Genomic DNA, 20,592 nt, shown 5'->3' on the forward strand with positions numbered 1-20,592 from the left:
AGGCCTAATAACAAGAATAGAAATAGGCTAGGATCACAATTCCAACATTAGACTGAAGATAAGATTTGTTAAATTCTTTGGTGCAAATGTAACTAACTGCTCTATTCATTCTAAGATACCTTTAATAATTTTTGTTTTTTCTTAAACTCTTGATGGCCAAGATTATTGCAATGCCATCCAATTTTTGTGAGGTTAAAAAGCCCTCAGCATGGAGTATGGAGCCATTCGTATTAGAACGGTTAAACAACATAAAAGAAGTTCTACACAAGCATAATCCATGGGTTTGCTGATCACAATGTACATTAGCTTATTGATGGACTTTAATATCTGATAGAATCTCAAAGCTTTACAGAGCCAGAGATATTTTGACATTTATAGTGAAACTCTTTCCTGAGCATTTGATTTTAATGATCTCCTAGTTCAACTTTCTTTCACTTTTATAGACACTTCATTAAGCCCGTCTTTTAAGATAAAAGAAAAATGGTTAATGATCCCCTCCCAGCACAACACAGTGTAGCAAAGGACCACAGCTTCAAGTGCCAGAAGGGTAAACACAAACAGCTGTAAAACAACTGTGATGTAATGACCCACATTTTTGTCACTGTGACTCAGGAAACCCAGGCAGGATCAAGATAAAATGTCAACATACACTTCTGTCTAGAGCAATTAATTCCTCCATTCCCCTTCCTCTTCTCATTTCCCCACTGTCCACTCTGCTTTACCACTCCTTGAAGTTAAAGGAATTGATGAAAGAAAATCTGTTCCATGATGTTAACTAGTTTTTCTACTTCATGTGTAAAAGGGCTACCTAGCTTTTGCTTCTTTTTCCCGAGACTAGAGAGAAGACCAAGAAGTCCCAGAGGATCCAGACACTACACAACCATCTCCTATAGGGATGCGAAGCCTCGAATTTGTCAGCAGAATGGAACGGCTTCTTTGGCAAATAAGGGAGGGCAGTATGTGAGCCATTCACTCCCAGTAAGCTCCCATGGAGCTTTTGTCCTATATTTTTCAAAGTGGAAACAGCTTCTTCTCCCCCCCCCCATAATTATAACAATATTCTGTGCTTACTCTTAAAATATCAAAGAATCTAAAAAGGTAAGACAAGAGGTCTCAACTGTAGCTTTGCAGGCCGTACATTTTGTTGCATACTTTTCTACAATTTTTACTATGCAAACATACAGAGTTGCTTAACAAAATACACACTTTTTGAATTATTGTGGTAAAAAACACATAAAATAAAATTTACCCTCTTAAGTGTACAGTTCAGCAGTGTTAAGTTTATTCACATTGTTCTAGAACAGATCTCCAGCACTTTTTCCCTTTGTAGAACTGAAACTCTGTGTCCATTTAAACAAAAGCTCTCCCCCAGCCTCTGTTAACTACCATTCTACTCTATGAGTTGAAATATTCTAGATGCCTTATATAAGTGAATCAGTTTGTGAATGGCTCATTTCACTTCACAGTGTCTTCAAGATTCATCCGTGTTATAACATGGGACAATTTCCTTCCCTTTTAAGGCTGGATAATATTCGATTGTATGTATACACCACATTATGTTTATCCGTTCATCTATTGGTGGACATTGGGTTGCTTCTCCCTCTTGGCTCTTGTGAATAATGCTGCAAAGAACATGCGTGTGCAGATATCTCTTTTTAAAGTGAACATTTATGCAGTTTATAATTCTCAAAATTATGAACATAAGTATTTGTATAACTGATCAATTATTTTTTTAAAAAGTTCCTATAAGTAGAATTTCTGAGTCAAAAGCTATATGCATAAAAAGGAACCTATATTTCAAGTAATACATGTGCAAGGTACAGATCAAACATTACAACATTTCTTATTAAAACAAGTCTTTTTTTCCTTTTTCTTTTTATTTGAATATAGTTGACAAACAATGTTACATTAGTTTCAATTGTACAGCACAGTGATTCAGACAAGTTTATACATTATGCTTTGTTCACAATGTGTATAGCTACCCTCTGCCCTCATATGTCACTATTACAATATCATTGACTATATTCCTTATGCTGTGCTTGTATTCCCACGATTTATTCATCCCATGACAGGAAGCCTGTCTCTCCCTCTCCTCTTCATCCATTTTGCCCAGCTCCCACCCGCCTCCCCTATAGCAACCATCAGTTTGTTCTCTATATTTACAGGTCTGATTCTGCTTTCTGCTTATACATTTAAAACAAGAGTCTTCTTTCCCATGTCTCTCTATCCTCAGCCCAATGCCCTGACAGATCCAGAACCAAATTTTTAAAACAGTTTTTGGTTTCATTCTCTGTCACTTACCACAGTTATTCTAGATCACCAGTTCTCAACCATGACTAACATTGGAACCATGCCAGAAGCCGTTAAAAAATACTGATTTCTGTACTCTATCCCATTTACAGCATCACTTCTTAAAGTGGGGCCTAGGCTTGGCCCCTTTCTAAATAATATTCTTTTTAAAGTTCCCCAGGTGATTCCAATAACCCATAGCCAAAGCTGAGAATTACTCTTTTAGAGGAGTACCATTCTAACTTTAACGTACAGATAAGACACTAATGGATCTTGTTAAAATGCAGGTCCCATTTTGATAATTCTGCGATGGGGAGAGGGGCTGAGATCGGGCTTTTTCTTTTTGTTTCTTTCTTTCTTTCTTTTTTTTTTTTAAATAATATTCAGTTAGCCAGCATATAGTACATCATTAGTTTTTGATGTAGCGTTCAATGATTCATTAGTTGGGTATAACACTCAGTGCACATCACAACACGTGCCCTCCTTAATACCCACCACCCTGTTACCCCATCCCCCCACCCCACCCCCACTTCTGTAACCCTCAGTTTGCTTCCTGGAGTCCAGAGTCTCTCATTTTGTCTCCCTCTCTGATTTCTTCCCGTTCAGTTATCCCTCCTTTCCCTTGTGGTCTTCTCCGCTACTCCTTATGTTGCACATATGAGTGAAAACATGATAATTACCTTTCTCTGCTTGACTTATTTCATTTAATATAATCCCCTCCAATTCCATCCATGCCGATGCAAATGGTGGGTATTCATCCTTTCTGATGGCTGAGTAATACTCTATTGTATATATACCACATCTTCTTTATCCATTCATCTGCTGAAGGGCATCTCGTCTCCTTCCACAGTTTGGCTATTGTGGACATTGCTGCTATGAACATTGGGGTGCATGTGCCCCTTCTTTTCACTACATCTGTATCTTTGGTGTAAATATCTAGTAGTGCAATTTCTGGGTCATAGGGTAGCTCTATTTTCAATGTCTTGAGGAACCTCCATACTTTTTTTCCAAAGTGGCTGTACCAGCTTGCATTCCCACCAACCGTATAAGAGGGTTCCCCTTTCTCCACATCTTCACCAACACTTGTTGTTTCCTGTTTTATTAATTTTTGCCATTCTAACTGGTGTAAGGTGGTATCTCATTGTGGTTTTGATTTGTATTTCCCTGATGGGTAGTGATGTTGAACATTTTTTCATGTGTCTGTTAGCCATTTGTATGTCTTTTTTGAAGAAGTGTCTATTCATGTCTTTTACCCATTTCTTGACTGGATTATTTGTTTTTTGGGTGTTGAGTTTGATAAGTTCTTTATAGATCTTGGATACCAGCCCTTTACCTGAAATGTAAATTGCAAATATCTTCTCTCATTCCATGGATTGCCTCTTAGTTTTGTTGACTGTTTCCTTTGCTATGCAAAAGCTTTTTATCTTGATGAAGTCCCGAAAGTTCATTTTTGACATGATACTTTATGTGGAAAACCCAACAGACTCCACCCCCAAGTTATTAGAACTCATACAGCAATTCGCAATGTAGCAAGATATAAAATCAATGCACAGAAATCAGTTGCATTTCTATACACTAACAATGTAACTGAAGAAAGAGAAATTAAGGAATCAGTTCCATTTACAATAGCTCCAAAAATCATAAGATACCTAGGAATAAACCTAACCAAAGAGGTAAAAGATCTATACTCTAGAAACTACAGAATACTTATGAAAGAAACTGAGGAAGACACAAAGAGATGGAAAAATATTCCATGCTCATGGATTGGAAGAAAAAACATCATTAAAATGTCTACGCTGCCCAGAGCAATTTATACTTTCAATGCAATCCCTACCAAAATACCACTGACATTTTTCACAGAGCTGGAACAAGCAATCCTAAAATTTGTATGGAACCAGAAAAGACCCTGAATCGCCAGGGGAATGTTAAAAAAGAAAACCAAAGCTGGGGACATCACAATGACTGACTTCAAGCTCTATTACAAAGCCGTAATCATCAAGACAGTGTGGTACTGGCATAAAAACAGACACATAGATCAATGGAACAGAATAGAGACCCCCAAAATGGACCCTCAACTCTATGGTCAATTAATTTTTGACAAAGTAGGAAAAAACATCCAATGGAAAAAAGAGAGTCTCTTCAATAAATGGTGCTGGGAAAACTGGACAACCACATGCAGAAGAATGAAACTGGAACATTCTCTTACACTATACACAATGATAAACTCAAAATGGATGAAAGACCTCAATGTGAGACAGGAATCTATCAAAATCCTAGAGGAGAACATAGGCAGTAACCTCTTCAACACTGGCCACAGCAACTCCTTTCAAGACACGTCTCTAAAGGCAAAGGAAACGAGATTGGGCTTTTTCTGAAATGATGTCAACACTTCATTTTGCTGTATGAAGGAGCTAGATAATACATGTATTCTTCAATTCAACTCCTTTAGACAATATGTGGTGACTTCCTCAGATGAAGACAGGGGTTTGCTCATTTTCATTTCTATTTCCACCTCAACATTTGTTGTATTACTTTTAGCTTTACTATTGGTTACTTTTAGGCAATAAAACTAAAGTCTCATTTCTTTTTCCCATTTTGACAGTATTTCTTGATCTTGACCATTCCCTAAAAGAAGAGATAGTCTTCTATTTCTTTCCATCTTTCCTCCCAGAAAACTTTTGTTCCATCTTTTGTTAGCTTTGCTTTGACAAGTAATCCAAGTAGTTAATATTTCTGTTCTCTGCTGCAAATACAAATAAATCTTCCACGTTATGTCATTAGGTTGTGTCTTAAGTAGAAAACCAACAAAGTGATTTGCCAGTATTATGCTTTAAAACAAAAATAGATATACACCATGCCAATTGATCCACTAGGCTTCTAGTACCTTTTCCATGAGCCCTTGTATAGGAATCTAGGCCACCCAAAGTATATTGTTTGTAGCATGAAGGTCCATGGATTCCTTAAAATCATAGCATTTAGTTTTCATGACAATTTGATCAAGATTTTGTAGTACAACCTTTCCCCTGGAATTTCTATTACTTTCTACTCCCACCCCTTTTGTTACTTACCCTTTAGTTATTTTCCACACTCTAAGCCATGTTGGCTATTTGGTAAGCCACAGACTGTCCCTGAAGCCTAACCTTGGGGCTTACTGTCCCATTCTCTTCAGGACTGGTTGCTCCTAGGCCTGTGGCTACCTGGAACATCCCTTTATTCCTTTCCTGGGTCAAGCCACTGTTCCCACCTGCCTTGGTTACTGATCTTTTCTGCTGAAGACACTCAAGTAACTTCAGAAGAGATGACACATAGGTGATAAATGTACTTAGGGCTTGTATCTTTAAACTGTATTTATAGAGAATTCTAGGTAAAAAGTTTTACTTCAGAACTTTAAAGGTTATCGGTCTGAATCTTTCTCCTTTGTGAATTGTGACTTTTTTCTTCCTAGAGGCTTGCAAGATTTTCTTTTTAATTACACTGTTCTGAAATTTCACCCCAGTGTGTCTAGCTGGGGGGGGGGTCTGTTTCCATTCATTGGGCTAGACATTCAATGAGCCATTTCAAACCAGAGTCTTATCGTTCTGTAGCTCTAGCATGTATCTTTTTTATGATTTGATTGAATAATTTAAACATTTCTTTGCCTCCTTCTCTCTAAGGTTTTTATTAGCTGAATATAGGCCCTCCCCATTTGTTCTTCATATTTTCCATCTTCTGCTTTTTACTTAATGTGGTTTTTTTTTAAAAGATTTTATTTATTTATTCGACAGAGATAGAGACAGCCAGCGAGAGAGGGAACACAAGCAGGGGGAGTGGGAGAGGAAGAAGCAGGCTCATAGCGGAGGAGCCTGATGTGGGGCCCGATCCCATAACACCGGGATCACGCCCTGGGCTGAAGGCAGACGCTTAACCGCTGTGCCACCCAGGCACCCCTACTTAATGTTTTGAAAGATTTCTTTGATTTTATGTTTTCTAGTATCTCTACTAAATTTCTTTATTTTGAGAAATTATATTTTAAATCTCTAAGAGTGCTTTCTCATTCTCTCCTTCTATTTCATGTTTTGTAGATGTAGTATTCTCTCCGATCTTTTGGAAAATATTTCTAAGGATGATTTTTTAAGTTCTCTTTGTTCCCTAAATCATTTCAGTTTCCTCCGAGGTTGTTTTTCTGTTTTTTAGAATTGGACTTCTCTTTTTATACTGCTAGTTCTCCTCACGTTCTAGTGACTTCTCTCTCTGTTAAGAAAGAGGTCTGGGTAGATGGACTAGATGTTTCTGCTTTTATAGTGGCCTGAGACTGTTCTTCTAGCCGGTCTCTCCCCTTCTTCTGAAATTTTTCTCTGGGTTGGGCCAGGCAGTGTCAAGCAGTAAACTACAAGGACCAACGGGAGTGGGAGCTGACTGTCAGGCTGAGTGCCTGGACAATGCTCAAATGGTAACGGCTTCCCTCTCAGGCATCAACAAATTTAGAAATGTCATCTTCTCCCAGTATACCTAATTTCTTTAGAAAGGAGTCATCATATATTTTGCCTGGGGATAAAATGCGAGCTGCCTGCTTACATATGTTAGAGATAGGGTGCTGACTGGAAGAATTCTGGACATATTCAGACTTTTGAGTAATCTCTCTGTGTTTAGCTCCATCTTTCACTCTCTCCCTCTGTTGTGTCTACTGATACTGCACCCAAGGCATCTCAGGGGTTCCACAGGGCAGATAAGCTTTCTTCCTCTACAGAGCTGTCAGAGGGTATTCTAGGCTTATGATTTCTCTGCCCTCTTTTCTGTCTAATGGCTCCCATCTACCTTTTTGGATTCCAGGAATTTATTAAATGGTTCAACCTTTAGTGACACACACTTCCCATTCTTGCTTGTCTGTTGTGCCAGGCAGTTGCCTTTTTGCTTTTAGTCATTACTCAATGTTTCCCTGCTCTGCTCTCTACCACAGAGCAGTGACTAGTCCCTGTAAATGACATTTACATGCCAACTGGCTTCCATGGAGTTTCAGCCAGTGGGAAGCACTGGTAGGATACTGGAGACAGAGAAAAAGGAAGAAGACAATATATTTCTCCCTTCTCTTTCTGCCCTGGGCAGCATCTCTAGAAATGTTGCATTTCTTCTTTCTTGTCCAACACCAGTAGCCCCTTTCTGCATGTTTTCAGCTCCTGCCATGCAGGCCAGGCTTCCTAGGCTCCGGCAATAATAATTTCTTCCTTGAGCCCCCCAGCCCTAGTGGTGGCAGTAGTGCCAAATTCATCTGGCATTTTAGATGTACCCATGCTTTCATAAATAGGTGCCCATATTCAGTTCTCTCTATTCAACTACTTGGTTCAATTTTCCTGACTAAACTTGAGAGATACAGATAAATAGGGAGATTCTATCCTACATTGCTATACTTTTAATTCAATAAGGCCTTGGAAGAAATGAGAGTCCAATGCACGTGTTTAGTCTGCCATCTTGAATTGGAAAATATATACATTTTGAGACTTTTGATGCATATCGCCAAAGTGCCTACTAGAATGTTTGTATCAAATTACATTTCCACTAACACTGTGATGGTATCGATAGCCTGTCACCCTCAAAACACAAGGGATCGATGCTTTTTAATCACTTCATCCAATCTTTGTATGGGGATCTAATGAAAACTTCAAGTTTTCCTGGCTCAGAAGATTTCATATTTGTGTTGTTCTAACAGCTGGAAATGATCTATGAGGAGATAGAGCCAACAGCACTTGCCTAACATTTGATTCAAGATGGTTGGCCAAGTTACTAAGGAGCCCAGAATCCCAACAGTATGAAAAAGACACAGAGAGCAGCTTTTCCAGTGTCTGCTTCTGATATCTAAAAGGAAGGAATTATTCTGGCTCTCTAGAAAAGTAAAATTCCCCAAGATAAATAAAATCATTGCTGAGATCCAAATTATTAAAGCATGACTCAAAGAAGAGAGTGTCTCACAAAAGACTGAGTTAAAATCAACTCCTAACATCTCTGCTTCCTAGCTTAAAATTTCAGTGGAAAAAGTTGCCACCTGTCTCCACGAGGATCTCACCGAGATTTCCAACTAGAGAACTAAACACAGAATAGGAGTACTGGAAATAAAGAACCTGTGATTTCACCTTAGGAAGTAGTGGCATAGTTGCATCTCTCACTGAAATCATGTGGAAATATCAATCTGGAATCTTGATTAGCCACATCTGGCCATGACTCAGTCCACTTTATGGTGGCTTTGCCCAATACTTATTTTCCCTGCAATTTTGCTCTCCATACTCACCACCTTATCAACTGCTAGTAGTCATCCCAATCACTCCAGACCTCTCTGTGCCTCCCATGTGCCTTCCACTTGCACAGAGAGTATACTGAGATATGCTTTTACACCAATTAATTGCGCTCTAAAGCAAATCATTTATGCTCTTTGGCCTCAGTTTTTTTTTTTATCTATCAAATGAGCCTAAATGATCCTGGAACTTCCACCCAGCTCCAAGCAGGAGTTATGATGGCTGGGAAATATATGTCTATAGTAAAGCCATTTAGCTACGGCCGTTATATTCACAAACAGCCTCAAATCTGGCCATCTGATCTTGTCTTCCAGAAAGGTTATTTTATTTTTTATGTGTTTAAAGCATGATTTTATGTATTTAAAATGTGCTACACTTTTTTTTTTTTTCTACTCTGTTCTGGCATTTCTCTTCTTTTCCTTCTTGTTTTAATATTCCAGGAGTCTCAAAAAGTGGAAGTGTCTCAGTTCTCTCCTGACATCTGAGAGGGCCAGGCCCTATTATTCAGTGAGTCTATTCACATCTCTCTCACTCTCCCTATGGTCCATGAACAGGTTATTGTGAGATGGAGAAGAGATTTGGTTTTATGAAGTGATGAATTGGTGTTCTGACTAAACCCAAATGTTTTGGTGACTGTTGGGGTGGAACCCAATAATTCTGCCAAGTTGGGATTAGCACCAATGCTACTTCCCCCTTGGTGGAGATTCAGCTCAAAATTACGGTTAAAGAGAGATGAAGGAAATCCAGCATGCAAGAGTGGACTTCAATTATAATAACCACCCAAAGTTTTTTTCAAAGCTTCAAAGAAAGAAAAATGAAAACCTCATCACACACATTAACGCACCATTTGTAATTTGCCTAATGGATATCTTTGTTGAAAACGACTTCTAATGAGATGGCTGAAAAGCTAAAGTGGTCAACAGATCGGGCCAAATCAGGCACAAAAAAACGTCCCTAGGGCTTTTTAAATTTCATTTCACCACAATCTTCCATATACATAGTTTCTTACCAGTCTTCTCAGTCACAACTTGTTCCTTTGAACCCTAAGAATCAAGGTAAGGCTCAAAAATCTTTTTACAAAATAATCATTTATCATTCTAGTCTCAAAAGTTGTGAAATGTAGTAAGTACCTATTTTACTTCATATCTGAGGAATTTAAATTTAATCTAGTTACTCCTTATTGAAGAAGGGGCATCAGAGAATTTAGTCTGACTAACACTGTGTCTGTTGTCCTTTTATTTGTGCATAGGTTAAGTTTTGGATGTCAGTTTGCTTCTTCAGTTCATGAGAGTATTCCTAGAGGAAATAACTAGCAGGGGTCAACAATGTATGGTACAGGGTTCCAGAAAACTGAGTCCATCTTGCTCTATGCTAACTACTTGGGTCAAGTACACAAACTAATTTGTCCACACATGATACCACTTCAAAATGAAGTTTGTTCCTCTCTTAGCATTCCTTATTGCTCGGCAAATAGCAATTCTAACCGAACCCAGTTCTTTGGTAATGGCTGAGGCAAAAGATAACAGTGTTATCTTTATGTATTTCCAAGATTAAGTTTTACAATCTATTCTCAGCCCAAGTAAATACACGAGTATGTCTTCTCTATATTACAGGTGATGTCAAAAAAAAGTATGTTTCATGGGTAACAAATGTCATCTCTGTTTTATCAAAACTATTTCTCTGGAAAGTAAGGAGTATGTTTTGAGTCTTCTATGCGTATCTGGAAATTTAGAGTCTCAAAGCAAAAACAAAAAGAAAAAAAATGAAAAACTTCATTAAATGAGATCATTAAATGATATCCACCAACAGGGAGATATGAAGAAAATCAAGTCCACTTTTTTTACAAGTTTATCAAGGTTCACGATTGAAATGAGCCCCTAATCAGGCAAAGGGCTGGTCTTCAGTACAAGGAGGGGCCTTTTGTCTGGCCGTAGCCTTCGACACTGGTGGGGAACATATGAAGCTGAGTAATTTAAGAAATCCGGTGGGGGGGGAGATCCTTCCGGAAAGCACTTTTACACTGTGGATTACGCTGTGGCTACTGCCTCTGTACAGTATCTGCCTTATCTGGTACTTAGACAAGAAGTGCATGAGAGCAGGTCTCATTCGTAAGGAAGCTGACTTCCAAAGAGAGGTTAAGTGGCTAGCTTGAGAGAAGAGAGTTAGGCAGTGGGAGATCCAGGATCGGAACGTCAAAGTTAGTGACTCCAGCCCACTTTATCCCGCTGTGCCACTATCTCCACTCTGCTGAAAAAAAAAGTGTTGCTGGAATGATCTATCAATGGAACAGACATTTGTGCTATTTGCAGTCATTTGGGGAAATGTTTCTGGTTAACAGTAAGAAACATTTGTGTCTCCTGTTTCGGAGGTCATCAAGAATGGGGTAGGTATAGGATTCATTCTTTTTGGCAGCCATGCCCTGGAGGAAAAGGGAGAGCCAGAATTATCTCACAGACAAATAGAAAGGAACAGCAAGTTTTACACCCACTGGCTTTAAAACGACAGCCAGTTCCCCTTGTGACGTCTGCCTCAAGCTGAGTAATGCACTGGAGAGCTGTTTTGCCAGCCTCTCAGAATGTAATCTTTAACCCCTTTTATTTTGGACCCGGTGATACTGTGGCATCGGAAAAATGATACACTGCCAGGTTAAAAACAACATTTAAACTGCTTTTATTCTTCTTCACATTCAAAGATGCAGAAGCCAATGCTACTGGTAACTCTGTATGATAGCATGTGGTGGGAAGGGTCACGTCAGAACGCTGGGACTCACGCATGCCTACTCACTTCTCTATGGCCAGAACATTACCCTCTTCTTCAGAATGTTGGGTGATGACTAGCTTTTCCACCTTCATAAAATACTTGGTGCTCACAGGTTAATATTCTATGTCTCCCAATGATCTATTTGCTGTGTGATAGGGCAGGATCTCACAAACTTCACTCCTGAATAACTCACATGGTTTCTACTGTACTATGAAACCACCAATATCTTTATAATATTTTTCTTTAAATTGACTCACTCTATTATTTTAAAAGATTATATCACTACTGTAGATGGATAAAGAATATATTATTGGCCATAAATAGATGGTAGCTATAAAATACATATACAATCAATACAAAACAGTGCTTTAAAGTTTATGTAAATATTGATACGTTGTGCTAAAGGCTCTGAATGTGAGGCCTAGATACTCTCTCTGTTAAAAAATAAATAAAAACCAGAGGGAGGACAGAGGACAGTGTAAGAAGCGTCAAATACATGCAGACACTAAATTAAGATTTCCTCTTTTGTGTGATCAGAAAGATTTAAAGAAAAGTGATAAAAAAATCAACTTTTCATTATGGGAATCAGAGTAATGATTTGGGTCATTGTGCCATCCTGTGTGCTCTCTCACTGCAGGAAATATTTCAGTGAAGAGTTTTTGGTAAAACATGCCAAATTTGAAAGGGCATTTTTTTTTTTTCTAACTGAACTCTAAGCCCAGCAAAGAGCCCAATGCGGGGCTTGAACTCACAATCCTGAGATCAAGACCTGAGCTGCAATCAAGAATCAGATGCTTAACCAACTAGGCCACTCAGGTGCCCCTGAAAGAGCGTTTCTGTTGCTCACTTAGACCCTAGGGAGAAAGAGAACTGAGGCAAGAGTGGGTGTTGCTTTTCTTCACAGTCAATTCCATTCAACACAAAATATGAATTACATGCTCAGCTGTTTCAAGCAATTTATTATTTTACTGGTGAGGAGAGACAGACATTTGAAACATATAACTACAAAACAAATTAACACTCTCCAGAGGGCACACTAAATAGCAAGGCAGATAAGAGCACACCAAGAGCCTTTGGGTTCCTCTGCATGAATAAAGCACAAATGACCTCCTTATAGATGGACAACTTCGCAACGGGCCACATCTGCTTGGAAGCACCCCGTGTGGCTCAAGGCACGGTGAGCAGAGGCAAGAAAAAGAAAAATGGGATTTCTGGTCCTACTTTCCTGCCCCAGGGGCACTATCAGTGTTCAAAGGAGGGAGAGAAGCCCTACTCAGACTCCTAAAGAATTAGACCTTAGATACTCTATTTCATTTTCCATGATCTGATGGTGTTTGTGTGTCAAGTATGGACTAAGGAGGGTGTTAGCACAAAAGTATCCTGCAGATATAGAGAATAAAACAAGTTTGTTTGTTGAAACATATGGCAAGTGTTTTAAAGAACAGATTTTTTAACTCAAATAATTATCGAATTAAAGAAAATGTTTTGCCTCTTCTTTAAATCATCATCCAGTGACTTTATACGTGTTTTCTAAAAGCAAATAACAGTGGCAAATGTGAAATCTCTTTCAAGTATGAAGACTGCATCATGCTAGACATTATACTTTCAATGTCTATAGATTGAGAAAATACATAATGATCAAAGGCTTGTATTAATTCAGTGAAGCAAGTGAATTTATATTTTATTCATCACCTCATCTATAGACATTTAAAAAATAGTACTGTGTGTGTGTATGACATATTATTTATTTAGTCTACCCATACTGAATGTGCATATGGATTTACAGACCCCTCACAATAAATTCTGCTACCCCCTGGGGGTCCAAGACCTACTGGTTGGTAACCACGGAGTAGGACAGGCTTATGATTGATGACAGTGAGGAGGGCCCGGGGCACATCTGTGGGTCCTCCACTGCTTTTATCATCATGACCCTCACACTTTCTTCCTGAAACTCTGCACTTCTCTTTGTTTACTGAAAATATTTTCTGTATAAACTTCAACAAGTTGGTTATGATTTTCCACAGTGGGAACATTTTTTTTTCATTGTAAAAAATGAATTTGTGCTTTAATTGGAGACCTTCACAACTGGGAGAAAAGTCATTACAAATTCCAGAGGCACCAGGTCTTCTGCTACTTTTACTAATATGTTAGTCCTGAAGTTAGGTGGTGAACACATGCTTGTTTGCTGTGTGACTCTTCATACCTTTGTGACATCCATATTTAATAATAAATGAAAGCACAGAATTTCCTGCACAGTTAGAGCTCTTTTCCTTGACACTGTTATCACAACAAGCCAACAAAATCTACCGATATTCTAACTTGCTGCACAAAGCATAGTGAAGTAACACTGTAAACTTACTTTCTGAGTGTTTTCTAGAATTTGAACGCTTTTGTCCTAGCACATTTTATCAGGACTTGTGATTCAAAATGTGCTTGTGACTTTTGCCCAGATGAGCATTCTTTCTTTTGGGTCTGCCTTTTGCGTGACCCTAAGGACCTCTGTGACTTTCTTACAAGCAGTGTCTTCAGCGGGTCACGTGTATGTTCCTGCTGTCATCCCCTCTCTCCTGCATCAGCAGATCTTCCTCTTACTATGGCACAAGTTACAGTAAACTTGTCTATGTTTGCTGTCTACGGGTACTAATAATGTCCTAGCCAGGTCCAACCCACTTCACTCCAACTTCTGTCCCTGTGATACCACAGAAAGTGCCCTTGTCATTGTCACAAACCACTTCCACATCGGCCAAAAGGTCACTTTTTGGTTCCCAGCTCACTTGCTCTCTCAGATCATCTGACATGTTGACACTTGAAATAGTTTAAGTTTGTTTCCATTATACTCATGTATTTACTCATTCAGGAAGACCCAAAGAATAGAACAGTAAAAAAGACTGGGTTCTTGTGTTTATGAATGACTGTGACAGAGACAGAGAAGCAAATATGCAGTTGCAAAGGCCATGTACACTAGGTGTGCTAATGCTGTGGTGGGGAAAACAGGGTGTGAACACAGGACCTATGAGGAATGCCTAATCAGGGTTCAGAAGGTCAGGGAAAGTTTTCTGAGGAAGTGACATTTAACCCAAGACTTGGAAGATGAGTAGGAATTAGTCAAAGAATGGAGTAAGTATAGTGAGTATAGTCACAAGATGGAAGAGTTAATAACAACTATGATAAGGTTGGTGCTTTTCACCGATGTGGAAAGCACCCAAGTAGGAATGAGATGTGGTTAAAGGTAGAAGCGAGATTACAAGTTTAGTTGGAGCTTACTGATATGTTAAAAGCAGAGACATACTTGGACAGGCAGTGGGGGCCCTGAAAAGGAGTGGCTCTCCTCTTTCTCTCTCAGAGATAAGGAATGAAAAAATAGTGAGGACTTCTCTCTTCCTAAGAGCTTTTTCAGGAAGCATGTCTAAGTGACCCACAACACAATATGTGGAGTGTGGGGCCAACATGCTTCCAGCATGGAATCCACCTTTCTTCTAAGCAGGAGGACACTTCCCACTACAGACAGACAGAAGCCACAGCTCCAGATCCACGGCTCTGAGAACTAGGGTATCAGGGAATCTCTAACAAGAATCAGACATGTAGTGACAAAGGACACATGACCTCATTGCCAAGTTTTTGGCAATGTGCTTTAAGAGGCCTCTGGGTCATAAAGGGTAAGGAGTTTAGGGGAAGCAGAAGTAGCCCTGAAACAACTAAAACCTGAGTTGGGGGTTCTTGTCCTTTCACAGGATCCTGACAGGGTCCTGGCAATATATCCGGGTTTGGGATCAGCAAATCAGGCCAAGTTGGAATGAGGACAGATGAAATGTAAGAGAAGAAAAAGATCAGTTTTTTAAATCTCAGCTTTGTTGGCTTGTGCACTTTATTTTGTATTTTAATGGTGCACATCATTTTCAGTGGAGGTCTCGTTTCTTACAAGATCATTGCTTTTGCAATCTTATGTGGAACAATATGTTAAAAAACAATACACACACACACACACACACACACAATGAGGAAGTGTATTTCCTTTTAAGAAATCATTTAAATTGTCAGATGTTTGTTTTATGCCAATAGTTTCCCAACACCCTTGAGATACTGTGCCTCTCTGTGCTGTTAGCAGGACAAAAATCAAAGAATTCAAATATTGTGGTCCAAGAGAACCATTTTTCTGTTTTCAAACTGAGTTTTCCAGTTAATATTCCCATTACTTATCTATTGAGGGCTATGTCTCTCTCCATGCCGGTACTTCATATGCCAACACAACCTGCCGCATGGAAAGGCTATCGGTACACTATGAATGCAGCGTATTTTACCTCAGGAAGTCATTTGGGAATTCCCAGAAAATCATCTTCAGGATAGGTTAAAGGCTGAAATTTCTTCTGCAAATGAGTCCATTTGTTCTACGATTAGAACTATGGCAGGAGCAACAAGGCCGAGAGCTTGTGGATGACCTGAATTTCTGTCAGCAGAGCACGGTCAACTCCACCACAGCGCCTTGCACAAGGGTGGCCACCTCCCTTCTGCTCTATTAGTCATCATTAGCCACACCAGGGAGTGGTTTAACTCACTTTACAAAAAAGCAATTGTTCTGCTACTCTCAGGGGACTTTCATCACGGCACCAGCTCTGTTGCATCGGGCATCATACTGCGCCCATCTCTCCTTCCCAGTGGTTTTGGCTGCCTGGAAGTGGCCGCGGATTAGCAGGAAGAATGCTGCCCCTTTAATGCAGCTCTTCTTGGGGACCAGGCACTGTGCTAAGTGCCGTTTCACACGAGCTCATTTATCTTCAGAACCACCTGTGATATGAGAGTCTTGGCTGCATTTTAGAAATGACAAAACTGAAGTTCGGGGAGAGGAAGACACTTCCCAAAGGTCACCCAGAACGGGGGTTTGAACTCAACTGTTCGACTCCTGAATCTATTCTCTTAATCTGAATCTTAAAGCTGAAATCTCTCAGTCACTGGACCAATGGCTTGCAGGTTTTGTTCCCAAAGGATGAGGGGGACAAGAACTCTCGGATCCTACCCCAACTCTTCTTTTGTTGCTTTATTACTACGGTTCAGTGTAGAGCTCGTTGAAATAAGAAACCGCAGCCATGTTTTAAGAACAGTTTGAAGTTCTTGCATTTGCTCTGCTCTCTCAGTAAACCAGCTCTTTACTGGACATGAATCCAACTGCCTGTTTTGTAGGCTGTAGTGACTGACTGAAAGAAAAGCCTGACTGACTGGCCTCAAGTCTAAAATCTCGTGTCAGTAATTGTCGGTAATTCTGGGTTAGATCAATGAAGGCCTGTCAAAGGGATCATACAACAAGACAAAGGGCAGCCAGTACAAGTGCACTGTCCTCCATCTTTGGCATCAATTTATTAGCCACCTTGTCACGCAGGAACGTCCCAGGAAAAGAGACATGGGCAGGTACATTTTGTTAGTGGGAAGCTTAGAAACAGTTATCACAGTGGGGACCTAGTGAAGAGATCATGAGAGATCAAGTGGGACAGATGGAGAAAAAGCAAATGAAGCAGAAATTTGAAAACAGAGAGAGAGCGAGCGCTCCTATTTGTTGCATATTTAAGGGGCAACTAATCAGACTGAATTTATTACAGGCCACTCTAAGAAACCACATGCTGAGACTGGCTACAGTTTTTCCTAATGACAGTTTTACAGTTAAAAAAGTACCACTGTCTTCATTCTAGAGACAGCTATCATTTCACAATTCAGAGAAAAGGTTGTAAGAATTTATTATATGGCATGGAAACTTTTGGAATCAAAGCATTATTATTATCTAATAGATAGAGGAAGCCCAGATTATAGAGGAGGAATGTGTATTAGCCACAAACACTCAGCATATCGTCTGCAAAGGGTTTCCTGCACTGGACTGCACTTCAAAGTTTTTGGACACCAAACGGCAAAAGCAGAGGAATCTGCCATTTTGATGCTGCAGATAGCCTTTCTATTCTGGGAAAAACAACCCAATATGCCCGTCAGTTATGAATAATAAAGTAAATATCTCTGTTCTTGAAGCTAAAATAATAACCTGGATTCAGACCTTTAAGCCCAGAGGATGGGTCTTCCATTTAGGTGCATAAATCAGATTTGATTTCACAGAGTTCTCTCTCTGCAGATAGTTTTTGGGGTGGAGGAGAGCAGAGTCCAGGGCAGAAACTCGTTTTTGCCATTATGTGGATTTATGCTGCTTTACGATAGCATATTATTGTTTGTTGTTAGGAAGACCCTCTCAGAGCACACAGGCCTATGGTGTGTGCATGTGTGTATACAACAAACGCACATGTTGGGGAACCTGGGTGGCTCAGTCAGTTGAGCTCCGATTCTTGATTTCGGTGCAGGTCATGATCTCCGGGGTCGTAGGATCCGATCTGTGTGGGGCTCCGTGCACAGCAGGGAATCGGCTTCAGATTCTCTCCCTCTCCCTCTGCCCCTCCCCTTGTTCATGCTCACTCTTTCTCTCTCTCTCAAATAAATAAAATTTAAAAAAAATAAACGCATGTGTTTGTTATTGTCCCCATACGTCAAGATCTTAGTATCAAAGAATCTGAAGGCTACAGGAAGGTTGGGTATGTTTGAACTGGACATTTTATAAAAGGTTCTTGATTGGGCTTGGTGCAGCTTAAAATGGACTATAGATGCCTCATACTTACTGTAATAAATGGCCCAATAGCCCTAGTTTGGGAGAAATATATTGATATTGAACCATCTGTCAGCTTAAGGATACAGGTTAAGGCTGACTCAAAGGGAGAGTGTCAGGCTTTCCTTGGAGAATTTACAGAATCATTCTGAAAAGAGATCCTGGAATATGCAATTGCCCAGGAGGCAAAATTTAGGATAAGGAGAGGAGGAACGTTTTCCTTTGAGCCTCATGATGGTTGGGCTTGGAGGTGACACACAGTAGAGGAGAATCCCACTGAGGGGTGTGCATATGTGTGTGCTAGATGCTATTTTTTGATAAGCTGGTTCTTGCAGTATGATCACATGTTACTGGTGACTCCCTATGGGTCTGGCCGCAGTAAATTAAATTAGAATTAAATCAGTTAGTGTGGTACACTTTCTTTGTATTATTCCCAGCCTTTCAGGTTTTCAAGTAATTGGTGTGAACAAAATGACGACTGCCGAATGACCACCAAATTTAGCATTATGGAAGTTACTAGAGAGCTTGATAAGGTCTTACTTAAAGTAAATAAGCTTGATCTGCTGTGCTACGGGAATCAAAGAAGTCTTGCTGCCCCATTTTGGGATGAAGCAGTATAGCGGGGAGGCAGTATGGTGGGGTAGCAGCAGTTTAAGGAAACTTAATCTTATTCTCAGGAGGTAAAGGAATGAGCAGTGGCCCACAGAAGGAGCAAAGACCTAAGCTCTGGGCCAGATGGTTGGCTGAAATGATAAACGACGACCAGGATGCACCTGCAGAGAGAACAACCCAACGGTCACGTAAGGTGAAGGCTCAGGTCTTTATTTTGGATATTTAAAAACATGGAGGCACAAATATCTCTTCAAAACAATGATTTCATTTCCTTTGGATATATACCCAGAAGTGAGATTGCTGGACCACATGGTAGTCCTATTTATAATTTTCTGAGGATCCTCCACAGTTTTCCATAATGGCTAAACCAATGTACATTCTCACCAACGATGCACAAAAGTTTCCTTTGCTCCACATCCTCATCAACACCTGTTATCTCTTGACTTTTTGATGACAGCCATCTACAAGGTATGAGGTGATAGCTCATTGTGGTTTTGATTTTTATTCCCCTGAAGATCAGTGATATTGACCATCTTTTCATATCCCTTTTGAGCATCTGCATGTTTTCTTTGAAAATGTGTCTATTAGGTCCTTTTCCCATTTTAAAAAACTGGGTTATTTGTTGTTTAAGTAAATACAAATTCCTTAGATATTTTGGAATTTAATTCGTGATTAGATATATATTTGAAAATATCTTCTCCAATTTCACAGGTTGCCTTTGCATTTCGTTGACGGTTTCCTTAGCTGTGTAAATACTTTTTAATTTGACTTAGTCCCATTTGTTATTTTTGCTTTTGTTGCTCATGCTGTGTCAGTTCCAAAAAATCATTTCTAAGACCAATGTCAAGGAACTTACCCCTTATGTTTTCTTCTAGGAGTTTTATGGTTTTAGGGCTTACATTTAAGTTTTTAAGTCATTTTGAGTTGATTTTTATGTACGGTGTAAGATAAAGGGTCCTATTTCATTCTTTTGCATGTGGCAAACCAGTTTTCCCAAGACGATTTACTGAAGAGACTATCTTTCTCTAATGAGTATTCTTGGTGTCTTTGTCGAAAATTAGTCCATTGCAGCATTATTATTCACAGCAGCTAAGATACAGAAATAAACTAATTGTCTGCCAACAGATGAATGAATAAAGAAAAGAAAAGAAAGAAAAGAAAAGAAAAGAAAAGAAAAGAAAAGAAAAGAAGGAAATCCTGTCATTTGCAAGAATATGGATGAAACTGGAGGACCTTATGATAAGTAAAAGAAGCCAGACATAGAAAGATAAATATCGTGTGATGTCAATTAAATGTTTAATCTTTAAAAAAAAAAAGTCAAACTTATAGATAGTAACATAGAGTGGAACAATGGTAATCAGAGGCAGCGGGATGGAAGAAAAGGGAAGATATTGATCAAAGGATACAAACTTTCAGTTTTAAGATAAGTTCTAGAGAGACCTAATGCACAGTATGGTGAGTATAGTTGTCAGTGATGTTGTATACTTGAAATTTGCTAAGAGAGTAACCTCAAATGTTCTTACCATACACACACACAAAATGGTAAGGGAGGTGATAAATAAGTTCACTAGTTTGGCTGTGGTAATCATTTCACAATATACATATATATCAAAATATTATATTGTACACCTTAAATATATACACATTTTATTTGTCAAAAATAAATAAAACTCAGAAAAAATAGTAAAGTTAATGATCTCATTTTTAGCCTTACATAGTTTTGGATATATGATTTGTACAAAGAAAAGTAAAACATGAACACTACACATTTTGAGAGTCTGATATAATTTAGACCAATCTCTCAAGTTAGATTCTGTTAAGGGTTTGTTCTACTAACATGTCAGTGAGCCCATCAACAAAATTTCCCATGCCTTATTGCTCTTGTAGTTACCATGACAAAAATTTAATCCATTTACTCAGAAAAATCTATTAACAATCTACTGTATAGACAGCACCACTCTAGGCAAAGAAGGTAATAGGGGAGTAAAAAATAGACTAAGTCCCTCTTCTAATAGTATTGGCAATCTAGTGAGAAAAGAC

General features: G+C 39.2%; 2 protein-coding genes across 4 annotated transcripts in view; both read right to left on the reverse strand.

Moving 5' to 3' along the window:
* The window catches only part of VCAN (versican), a 178,142-nt gene extending 162,488 nt beyond the window's left edge, over positions 1–15,654 (reverse strand). For all 3 annotated transcript variants that reach the window (XM_040622121.1, XM_040622119.1, XM_040622117.1), the window contains exon 1: positions 15,611–15,654. The gene's annotated coding sequence lies outside the window, so the exon portion shown is untranslated. The remainder of the gene's footprint in view (positions 1–15,610) is intronic.
* Positions 1–20,592, reverse strand: part of XRCC4 (X-ray repair cross complementing 4) — a 271,809-nt gene that overhangs the window by 26,864 nt on the left and 224,353 nt on the right. The gene's annotated exons all lie outside the window — the stretch shown is intronic.

The sequence above is a fragment of the Ursus maritimus genome, unplaced genomic scaffold (assembly GCF_017311325.1).
Source record: "Ursus maritimus isolate PB19 unplaced genomic scaffold, ASM1731132v1 scaffold_5, whole genome shotgun sequence".
Lineage (NCBI taxonomy): Eukaryota > Metazoa > Chordata > Mammalia > Carnivora > Ursidae > Ursus > Ursus maritimus.